Raw genomic sequence first — 12,016 nt, forward strand, 5'->3', positions numbered from 1 at the left:
TTCGGGGATTGTTTCCATAAATCAGTAAAGGAAGTGAAGAACTGAAAACCTTGAAAGATGACATTATAGTCTTAGTGAAGTCTTCAGAAATATTTACACTTAATTTGATCTGCTTGTGGCAACTGGTATTTTTTTACTTGCTCGCGGTGCAGCTCAGTTTAGTTAAAAACGGGGATGGAATAGCATATCCCTGTGGAAACACATAATCCTAGAGTTACATCTTTGTATACTATTTGTTTTATATTTGCTTATTTTTTGTATATTTGTTTCTTTTTATTGTGTTTGGAATAGCGCATAACATCAGCAGTAGCTGTTTTGTCCCCTCTGGTTACTTCTTACCTGACTCGCTCTCCACGGAGCTACAGCTAGTGACAGAAGAGAATGCAAGGTATGATAATAGCCTCCTATTTAACTCCATTGAATTTCTTTTGTTGGCTAATTTTCATTTGTGTTTACATCATTTTCTAAATTGCTCAGATTTACAACCTTAAACTGTGGATGCTGCTTCTTGGGGGGAAAAACAAAGAGGAATCATCTTTCTGAATGTGTATTACATTTCAGAGGGATTAAAGTAAAAAAGTTAAAACATGAATGTAAGTTTTGATTAACAGCTACATCAGGGATGCTTTGTTTCCAAAGTATGACATTTTTTATGGTCTTAACATTACCTTGGCCTAGGAAGAGCCTAGAGTTTGTAGCAGCATCAGTGTCCATTTTTAAAGCACAATCAAAATTAAAAATGTGATGTCATTCAATTCTAAATTCCCTTTATCCTTTACGTTTTCTTGATTCCCAGCTTGGGACTTAAGTGGCTTTATCGAAGTGCTTAGTCTGCTGTTGCCTGTTGATAGGATCCCCAGTCATTCAGAAAATGCTAAGGCTCAGTCAGCATGTGTAAAACCTCCATTCACTTGATCATGGCAAGGAGATCTTCTTCATGCAGCTAAAAAATTTGGAGGATGCTCTCATGGGATTCCCTAGTCATGATTGCATGGGGCTAAGAAGACATCTGGATGAACGCAGTGAAGTTAGTTGAGATCATCTGACAGAGATTCTCAACTGGAAAATGGTACGACATGCAGATCCAACACTTCAAACACCTGAAGAAAAAACAAGATAAACCTTAATATTTATTTCCAACCCAAAATACATACAGAGGTGTCTGCCAGGCACAAGCTTGTGTCACATGCATGGTATTACAGCGTGAGTGCTAATTGTGGCGTGTCTTGAAACACGCAGGTTATTTCCCAGAATGTTGTGCTGGGAAAGGGAGGAACTGGAAAAGGGGAATGGCTACATTTTTGCTTGAAATGTATGATAAAGCTATGGCCCCACCTTATCTCTCCTTTAAAATCTGTGTATAGTTTGAGCATATTTTGTCCACAACCAAAGTATTTCATCAAATCCCAGCTTTGCCTTTGAATTCAGGCTGGGGCTGGAACTGGTTAAAGAAGCTGAATCTCAGCAAAATGTTAGTATGAAAGCAGGAAAAGTTTCTCAAGAAATAGAATATTTTTTCCTGCTTCTGGAGTAATCAAATGATGTAGCACAATGATTTGCATTGATGGAAATGAGGCCAGATTGTGAATGATTTAGAAGCTAATTCAGAAAAAGACTTAAATGTGCCTAAATTTAAATAAGTACGTACACCGGAATTACTCATATGCTTAAAAAATTAAATATATGTTTAAATACATTGCTGAACTGGAGCCTAAGGGTACAGTTTGAAGTTAAAGCTAAACTAATCTAGACAGTAGCTGTTGCTGAAAGTGCTTAGTTTTCTCCTGGTTTACTTCCCTGAAATGGCCCACGCTGGAGTAAAACAAATGCAGTTTGTTGACAATAACTGCTGGTTCCTCAACAACTTTGAAAAGTATTAATTTCTCATAAAAATGCAAGTAAAAGTCTTAATACTAAAAATCAGTGGAGATACACTGAAGTCAGTTTTTGTACTAACATGCCATCCCTATTTGATTTCACAAGCTACAGCCTGTTAGAGAAAGAATTAAGGGGAGCAGTTCTCACGTGGACTAGGATGTATTTATTTCTTTTCCTTATGGGCTCCTACATCCTCCTAGTGATAACTAAGGGTAAGGGAACAACAAATCAAATATGTGACTAAAATCAAGCTGGCTGCAAAGCAAGTGAGAAGAGACAGGGAGTTCTGAGATGCTCGCTCTTCACAGTGGGATGCAGAAGATATTGTAAGCACACCAGCATCACTGGTGGCCTCTCAGCCTCACTGAAACCAGCCACAGAGAGATTAGGGCTTCACTGCTTCTGTTTTGCCCTCTATGAAGGTTTTGCTACAAGCAGGAGGACCATGCTGTCTCCTGGCAATCTGATTGATATTTTTCTGGAATGAAACCATAGAGATTGAAGGCTGTTCAGAGGACCTGACACAAAGGCAGGTGACTCCTGGGAAAGGTTAAAGCTTCCTGGACATACATCAGGAAGTCATGGGCTTGGGGAGATGATGCTTGCAGACTTTTCTGCTTTTTTAAAGGTGGTGGTAGCAGACCTTGGTCTCTCGGTGCAAACATTTAAAGGCAGTGGAGGTCTGAGGACCCCAGGTATCCTTCTGGCAAGCTTTCTGTGGAAGGAAGAAGACTGGGGCCTGTGGATTTCTATCATAGTCATTTGTGCTTGCCGTGGTTTAACCCCAGCTGGCAACTAAGCCCCTCACAGCTGCTTGCTCACTGCCCCACAGTGGGATGGGGGAGAGAATCGGAAAAGTAAAAGTGAAAAAACTCGTGGGTTGAGATAAAGACAGTTTAATAGGTAAAGAAAAAGCTGCTCACAAGCAAAGCAAAACAAGGAATTCATCCACTCCTTCCCATGGGCAGGCAGGTGTTCAGCCATCTCCAGGAAAGCAGGGCTCCATCACGCGTAATGGTTACTTGGGAAGACAAACGCCATCACTCCGAACGTCGCCCCCCCTTCCTTCTTCTTCCCCAGCTTTACATGCTGAGCATGATGTCCTGTGGTGTGGAATATGATCCCTTTGGTCAGTTGGGGTCAGCTGTCCCAGCTGTGTCCCCTCCCAGCTTCTTGTACACCCCCAGCCTACTCGCTGGTGGGGTGGGGTGAGGAGCAGAAGAGGCCTTGACTGTGTGTAAGCACTGCTCAGCAATAACTAAAACACCCCTGTGTTACCAACACTGTTTCCAGCACAAATCCAAAATACGGCCCCATAGTAACCACTATGAAGAAAATTAACTCTATCCCAGCCAAAACCAGCACAGTGCTGTAGCTAAGCACTTGGCTGCCTGCCTGTGATGGCTTTGTGATAAGACTCTGTGCAAAGATCTAGCATATTTTTAATCAAATGCTTCCATTAGTTTTAATATATTGTACCCATCAGATTACAGTCACTCAGCAAAAATCCAGCCTTCGACACACAGTCTCATTTATCCTTGTTCTACCATTCACCCAGCTCTGCTTTGCTGACGTTGGTTCTGGTTGTACAGTCCTGTTTGTGGGGGGTTTTTTTGGGGGGTGGTGCAATTAGCCTGATTGGAGTAACTAGGCCAAGGAACATCAAGCAGTAAAATAAAGTCTTGATGACATATTTGAACTCTTGTAGACCATGGGTTATCTGATCTGCAAGGTCACTGCTATTCTCTGGGAAAGTTTAAAAGAATCTGCTCCTGTTTAAAGCTTAAAGGGCCCTTCTTGGCAATTTTAGGATGCAAATTCAGTTTTTCTTTAAGTATATGAAGTTCTGCATAGGTGAATGTTTTGGAGTATTTACTACCTGTATTTTTTTTCTTTTCTTTGGATTTAACTGCTCATCAAAGGCAAACAGAGTAGAATTAGTTTTAATAAACCAAAGGAAAAAGTGACTCTAATAAGGCTCCTTCTGCTACCAAAACTGAATGAAATGCAGAAAGGAAAATAATAATAATGTGAAAATGAGAAACCTAAAAAGAACTTTAAAATTCCTTTTAATAATTTAAGCTGTCATCAGTAGCAGAAATAACGAATTATATTTCAGACATGACTTATACCAGGCATGTCTTAAAAAGAAAAAAGAGAAAGACAAATTGATAATGCCTGAAGACATTGTCCCCAGGAATTAAAAAGTGCAGAATTTGGCCCTGGGAAGCCAAGTATGTTTTCCAGTGTTCAGTCTGTAGAAAAAAGAAATGATGGTCCTTGATCTTTAGCAACTCTAACAGATGGACTTGGGGAAGCAGTAGGAAAATAACATCATTAAAAGTTTTGTCTTTCTGCATTTATGAAAAGTCAAGTTGTGCCTTGCTCAAAATGTTTGAAGCTATTATATTACAAAGATTTGGTATTAATATGATTAGCTTAACAGTATTCTTCTGTAATACACATCATAAAGTCCTGTCAGAATGAAATTGAGTGCTAAAAACGTCGCATAATAACTTTCACAGACCATTAAGGTTTAAGGCTACAGCGTGGGAGTTTATTACGAAGAGACCCTGAAATGTTGTACACTCTTACAACAGCATATACTTTAAGTTAGAGGTATTTCCCCCCAGGCTTTATTTGCTGCAAAGCATGATGTTCTAACTTTATGTTCATATACAGACTGGCTTAGCTTTGCGCTGGGGTTGTTGCAGTAACGCAAGGAATCCTATAGGAAGGGATTGAGGAGGCTATTCTTTTCCTTTCACAGGAATCTGAATATGTAAACTCTTGGCCATTTTGTCCTTGCTGGCTGTGGCAGACTATCACCCCTCTGTTTCCCTCCTATTATAGTAACAGCATTATCCAGCAGGATGGGCTATGACTTTCCCTCACCGGTGTCTTCCTGCATACTGTTGGGAACAAGGATAACTCGCGCCCTCGCCTCAGGGATTATAAATTTAATGCCTTTCAGGAACATGTAGTTTATCTACAAAGCAATGCAGTACTTGTACCATAAAAATTTCCTATCACCCAGTAGGAACATGGATTCAGATCCATTTATTTGACCCTGTGTAGGTATTGGAGTTTAAGGAAGGATCCTATTACCTTGCAATTATCTTCTCGGACTGATTTCACCCTGGTAGAATTCCACAGGCTACCATGAAGCTATTTCGGACTCATGTTGGGCTAGTGGGGAAAGACCGAGTGTGTGTACTTGATGAAGTTAGAGTGATAGCAAAATGTGAGCTGGAGTCTTTGCCGGGAAAATCTATCATTCTCCATTGATAAAAAGTTCATGATTAATCATCGGCTGGATTACATTACCCTTTAATTGAGCTTGTAAGTGCCAAAGAACGGGGACTTTGGTGTGTTTTTTCTTTGTTATCTCCTGACCATGGCTCTGCTGGTGTGATTTTATAAAAGGTCTTGCATCGGTTTTCCCTTACTACAACTGGTCCCACCCCCTAAAGGGGAATTAAGGTCATATTCTTCCTTGCTGATGCTTCCACAGTTGGAACCATTTCAGTGGAAAGCAAAAATGTAGGTGAAAATATGTGTTGGTTTCATTTATATTGCAGAGTTACCATCCTTTACCTTGGATTAATTTCTTAGCTTTCCCTGGAGCTCTCAGGAACCCACGCAGACATCCATGGGATTTTCTTCCACAGAAAACTGCTGATGCTAACCACGGATCTACAGCACAGGCAGCTGTTACCAGCAGTTTATAGTAACCTTCCTCACAGAGGTTCCCACTGCACTTTACAAACTAATCAAATACAGCACCACTGACGTGCAACAAGCGCCAGAGCAGAGCATGGCAGCTATTCAGCACAGAGTACATGGATCAGGATAGTTTTGTCCAAAGCCACAGGACCCAATTCCATCTCTGGTGAGAAGTGTCCTGGGATGATCAAGGGCCAGAATGAAAAAGGAGAATTTTAGTTTCAAACATAGTAGCTGGGAGAAGAAAACATTACAGATCTCAGTATGGCTTCCCAGGAGAAATAAAGGGCTCTGATGATGCCTGACAGGCTGAAGGACTTTTGCTGATGGGCTCACTGAAGTCTTGCATCTCCTTCTGACACTGAGCCATTTTAACCCCTTTGTTTTTTTCTAGGATTTCTGAAGCTTTTCACTGGATGATGCCTGATGTTTTGGTACTAAACAGCCCTTTTGATAACTGTGGTGCAGTGCTGTAGTCCCTGCAGATTTCCCCCATTTCCATTGCACCATCAGCCCAAGGGGAAACAGCCTTGACAAAAATCCCAGCGGGACTCTGTGTGCACAGTTCCTGCACCGAGAAGTGAAAATTCAAGTGCAATGTGTGGAATTTGCAAGTGCAGCTTCCCTTGTTCCTAGCCCACCCTCTGTGCTATAAAAATATTTTTTGACTAGGGGTTGTTATCCTTACAGCAGAAATGTAACAGCAACAAAGTATTATTTGAAATATCAACAACCAAGGGAAAGGCCAGAGTGCATTGCTTTGGGAGGGCTGTCTCACAGATCTGCAAGAAACCTCAGCTCCTTTTGTCTTGAGAAGGATTCGGCGGCTGGGGTCAGTTAGGAACAGCCACCCGACTGGGTGATGAAGAGGGACCAAACCCCCTCAGGAGAGTGGCTGGCTGCTCTGGGTGCCATCGTCAGTGCCGGACTCTCCCCACGCAGTTTAGCCAATTTGCTCCAGATTGTCGTCCCACTCCAGGGACCACACACCATAGGACTAGGTGTCAAGGTACCTATTCTTCAAATATCTGAGTCCTACATTGAATCCAGTCCTTAGTAACTTAGATGCTACAGTAGTGAGTGCGTCAATGTCTAAACCCACCTAAAAATCCAAGCTTTAGCCACCTTCACAAGTCATTCACTGTCTAGCAGGAATGAGCCCCAAACCAGAATAGACAGAGACCTTTGATGGTATTAGTCTGAAGATAAGGAGGAGACTTGCCAAGCCAGATGTTGGCTTTCCTTGCATGCCTAGCAGGCAACCCATAGGCATCCATCCTTTCACAAGTCACTGTCAGGAAAAGTCACTCTTAAGATTTACCTACTAGAAAGTGCAAGCAGGAGTTGGAAGAGGGTGAGGATCAGGCCACAGGTCTGTTACACCACTTTGAGCTGTCGAGTTCAGCATTTTGTCACTGGCAGTGACCACTGCGGGGCTGTTTCAGACAGTGCTGTCACACTTCCAGTCCTCAGTCCAGTGGAGCTGGCTGGAAACACCAGTCAGACACAGGACTCTTACAAGAATAAGAAGATGCATCTTCTTACTGGGTAATCCAGATCCTCAGCTTAGGCTGGATCTTCGTTCCTGCTCTTCTGACGAGGGAAGTTAACATAGTTAACATGCTCTTATTCACAAACCTACCTCTTCTTTAGAAACCCTCTCTGCTGCCTTCGCTTCCAAGCTGATGGAACCCAACCAGCTCGGGGCTCTGGCTTCACTCGGCATAGTTATCTCATCTATCTGGCTCAGCTGATCAAGAGAGAGATGGAATTGCACACAGGTATGCAATTTTGGACTAGTTTAAATGATATCACGTAATAGTAGTAATGATAAAGATGATAATATCTTACGCTATAGATGAGAAAAATAAACTATTGTCTCAAAATGTACCTGACAAGCAGTACAATGCAGTGTTATGTACTCAAGAGGGAGAGTCAAGTTACTTCACTCATTTTCATCCCATCCTCTGAGTCTTGTCTAGCCTACGGGTTAAATCTGGGAGACAGAATCATCTGCATGAGAAATGTGGTATGAGCCATCAGCTCAGGCTGATAGGAGCTACAGGCTCCCACACAGCCCATACCAAACAATAGTACTATCAGATGGAGAGAGGTTATATACATAGTGTAGCATATCAGTCTCAGCGAAGTATCTTTGCAATGATTTCCCACATCCCTTAGCAGCTTGTATCATGGTTAACCAGTAGGCTCTGCAAGAATTTCTCACAATGAGTAGAAATGCAACAGAAGACCTAAAGGACCACAGTAGAAGGCAACCATAATGATGGACAGTAAGTGTGTGTTCATGCCTCTCCTGAAAAATGTCCACAGCTGTCTGGGTTCCAAAGTATTGTAAACTCATTGCTAATTTTTTTTTTCCAGTCCTTTCTGCATAATATTGTAGTCAGGTTTAGGAAAAGCAGCAGAAATCTTGATTATTGAAGTCCTGTTATATGTATGATAGATCTTTGCAAAGCCACAATTTTTTTCTCAGCCTGCACAAAATAATCAGTTATCTCTCTCTGATTCTTAGAAAAAGACTTGATCATGAAGTGATTGTAGCGAGATCTTTTACTTGAGTCTGTAAAGACTTTCATAAAATGTGACAGTTGATAAATGCCTTATCTGGTATGCCAACTTACTTGGTATTAAATTCAAATAGAGAAAGATAGCATGTTTTATGATGCTTTTCACCTCCTTTTTACTATGCACCTTTGCCTATTTACTGTTTTGCAAAGTTTGGCAATTGGTAATGGATTTGCCAACCATGCAAGTTAGAAAGTTTCTCTCTCTATTATCAAGATCAATGGTTTCCTCTCCTTCTAATTGCAAAACACTTTCTTTATCATGAAAATTTTAAATTTCCATAAATAGCCTTCCCAAAGGCTAAGTAAGTGCTAAACAAAACTAAAAACAAAGTGAGAGGAAGTACAATGTGAATAAATAACTCAAATGCAAAGCCTGAATTCTTTCAGGAGAACTTATGAGGTGTTGAGCACCCCTGAGAGCTGCTTGCATTGATAAAGCTCAGCATGGAGGTGCAAAAGCAGCCTACAAGGCCTCTTAAAACAGCCCCTGTCAGCCTTCCTTCTTAGGCCAAAGTTCAAAGCTGATTCAACGCAGTATCAAGCCACAAAACTTTAGTCATAGAGGTGGAGGAAGGAACAGCTGGCAGATGAAGATGACAGATAGCAAAAGTGTATCTTAGACGAGACTTCTGGTTACTTAAATGCTGTTAAATTATATATTGCCTTTCCATAATTTAACTCCCAAAAACCCAAAATATTATTCTACACATTATGACTCAGAGAGCTGATGCACGGTACGTCACCAGTGATGTAATATTGACAGACAAATACAGCTATTGTATTCATAACTGTGCGCTTTACAAAGCAAAGAGCATTGTAACAACATATACTTAATGCTAGCATGATAGACTGCAATGTAATCAGTGTCTTGGATGAATTGAGAACACAAACAAAAATAGATTAGCTAACAACTAAATTGTATTTATCTTGCTTGACAGGGCTAGTTCAATAATGAGTCATTTTCTGATCTAATATCGCTGCCATCTCTAGTATTGCGGGTAATTGTTACTGCTGAGAGAAAAAGTTCAAACAACCCAAAGGCTGAAGAGGCAAAGGAGTATTAGCATGTCTAATGTAGGAGTATTAGCATTAGTCTGTCTGATCCCCAGTAGATGCAATATACCCATTAGTTGCATACTTCCTTGAGCCGTGAATCCGGGGTCTCGGCCACTTGGGGTCATTACAGATCTCACGGGGCTTTTGTGAAAGCAGAGTTATTTTTCCAGGCAGGACTGTAGCCGAGGGCCTGACATATCCTTCACGTAAACTCTGCTGTCCATGCTCTGCTGGCTGCCGCGTCCCTCACTTCCAGTGGCTAGGGCAAGAAGAGCGAAAACCTTGCTCTGCTGACCCCATTGGGCTATTCCACGGGTCCTGAAAGCCCTGGGACATAGCCAAAGGTTAGATTCAGCCACCTTTATGAACCCTGTCTTTATCTACCTTGCGGTGATGGAGGCTCACGTAGCCAGCTCCCCAGACCTGCCTCCCAAGGAGCTAGCGCAAGTATTGATAGCAGCAAGTAGAGCAGCCCAACAACGCTCAGGACAAGCTAGTAGCCCAAATATTTACCCAGGAGCCTAGGTGATTTTGCTGGCCACGGTATGCTGCACACTGCAGCCAGCGATATCCGAGCCGACGAGCTCAGGCATGTCTTCACGAGCTGCATTACTTTGGGGACTGTAGCACTGACCTATCTATTTGTTGGTAATCAATGCGGATGAGTAGGAAACTCTGTCTCCAAGTGTGCTTCTTTAAGGCTGAAAAGCGTTCTGCATTTATAATGGAGAGTAGTTACCTTTTTTGAAAATAGTTGTCAAACTTAATTTTAAATAATAAAACTTTGCGCTGAGGTCAATCGGGTTCCAGGTGGAAACCTGCTGTGGAAGACAAATATTCAAAGCAAGAATGGGCATGAATGTGATTGGGCTTGATTCTGATCAAGTTTACATTTGTTTAAAGGCCCAGCCCAAAGCCTGTGAAAGTCATTTGACTGACGGAATAAATCAGCTAAAGTCGATGGGATTACCCTACTGTCAGCCCAGTATGGGTGAGATCAAACCCCAGATCATTATCTTTTTGTGGTTTTCCTTTTTGCATATTGAGAGGGAGTCAGTGTGAAGGACCATTGATTGTTTTGTAAAACACCCTTTAAGTTCAGTGGGAGTCTGCCTGCCTGCGGACTGTTGGCAGGATATGGCCCATAAAGCTACCGGGAGGCTGAAGATTCATACCTCTGGATGTGCACTGCATCTGTTTGGTTTTGCTGCCAGAGGTAATCAGACAGTTAATAGCTTTTGCATAGAGAGCCAATTGACTGTGTGGGATGTGAGAGCCTAGCCAGGCATGAAAATATAAAATGAAAGAATAAGTTAAACCACCACATTCTTCGGGGAAATGCTAATGGGTGACAGTTATCACTTACCACCTCGGTCTCTTGTTCTTTCATCAGAGTCAATTACTTAATTTTTCTTTTTGTGCATGATGATGATGCTTTCATGAAAAACAAGTCTATGGAAATACTGAATACCAGTAAGTCAGAAGAAGTGAAGGATGCAAAACTGCAGTTTTCCCATGGCCTGAAAATGACTCCCTCCCTGGCTTAGGGCAGCCACAGGTATGCTGTTAATTTTAAGTCCTCTTGCCAGAAGGCTATAAAATGTCTTTTCATCTTACGTTACATAAGTATCCAACAAATAAGAAGACTGTTATTACAAAGGCAACCACACCGAAAAAAGGTTTCATTTACTCTGAAAACCTGCATTAAAGACTTCTGATGTCTCTGTGTAACTTGTAGGTTGCTGAACACTGTTGGAGAGGAAAATTCATTGAATTCTTTTAAAAAAAGAAAAAGTAAGTTTGATGCAACACCAAACTGGGATGCTACTAGGAGCCACGTGATAAATCTGTTAAACATTATGGTAATTTACTCTCAAAGATGAGCTGCTATAGTCTTTCAGCATACCAGACAGCATTCTGAAAAACAGTGGTAATATTTAGCACTCTCTAATTAAACATTTCAGTGATCCTTCTGAACTAAACAGAAAAGATCCATATATGTCAGGAGTGAGAACTGTGACGTGCTAAGTACATCTTAAGATATGAAAACACAACTGAGGCTGAGGATGCTCAGGACTTGAGAGAAAGTGCTCAGCAGCCACAGGAAGGGTCATCAAAATCCTTATGCTTCTTGTCATCAAAGAAATAATTCTGCTTGGCTTCATTGGGTGCTGAATTGTTGCTTTGTACTTTGACACGATTTTCTCCAGGAAAATAAAATATGTTTTTGTGCCAGTAAGATAAAGACATTGTGACAGTGAGATAAGGCATAGGAGGATGCCTCTGTGAAGGTGATTCAGCATGTGTTTAACATACCTCTTAGTAATTAAGGTATTCTTCCTGAAGTTGTTTAGTTGTATTATATCCTTCTACATCTTCACAAATTGATAGGCATCAGGTATATTTAAAATATGTTCTAAGTCAGTTAACTTCCAGGCAGTAAGGCATCCTCACCTGCTCATTTCACAGGGAAAAAAAAACCCCAAACAATAGAAATCACCACGTGCATGTTGACATCCTGCTTGTGAACCAATATTGTCACAAGCAATAGGCTTGGAAAGAACAGACCAATCAATGAATATGAACTGACTTACACTAAGCTAAAGTTAGGTCCAATATCCTGATTAAAGTTATTACAATTAACTAAATAAATACACATTCTCAGTTAATTATTTTTGTAATACCATTGTGCCTAGAGGCCACATCTGAGACTGAGAGCCAGCTATACTAAGCACTGCAAATACATCCAGTTAAGATACAACCCCGGT

At 41.3% G+C, this 12,016-nt stretch overlaps 1 long non-coding RNA gene across 1 annotated transcript; it reads left to right on the forward strand.

Moving 5' to 3' along the window:
• Positions 1-309: 309 nt before the first annotated feature.
• Positions 310-10,797, forward strand: LOC140652831 (uncharacterized). Its single transcript, XR_012042954.1, has 3 exons — positions 310-388; positions 7,258-7,385; positions 10,700-10,797. It is a non-coding gene; the product is annotated as an uncharacterized lncRNA (long non-coding RNA).
• The last annotated feature ends 1,219 nt before the right edge of the window (positions 10,798-12,016 follow it).

This window comes from Ciconia boyciana, chromosome 6 (assembly GCF_034638445.1).
Source record: "Ciconia boyciana chromosome 6, ASM3463844v1, whole genome shotgun sequence".
Taxonomy (NCBI): Eukaryota; Metazoa; Chordata; class Aves; order Ciconiiformes; family Ciconiidae; genus Ciconia; species Ciconia boyciana.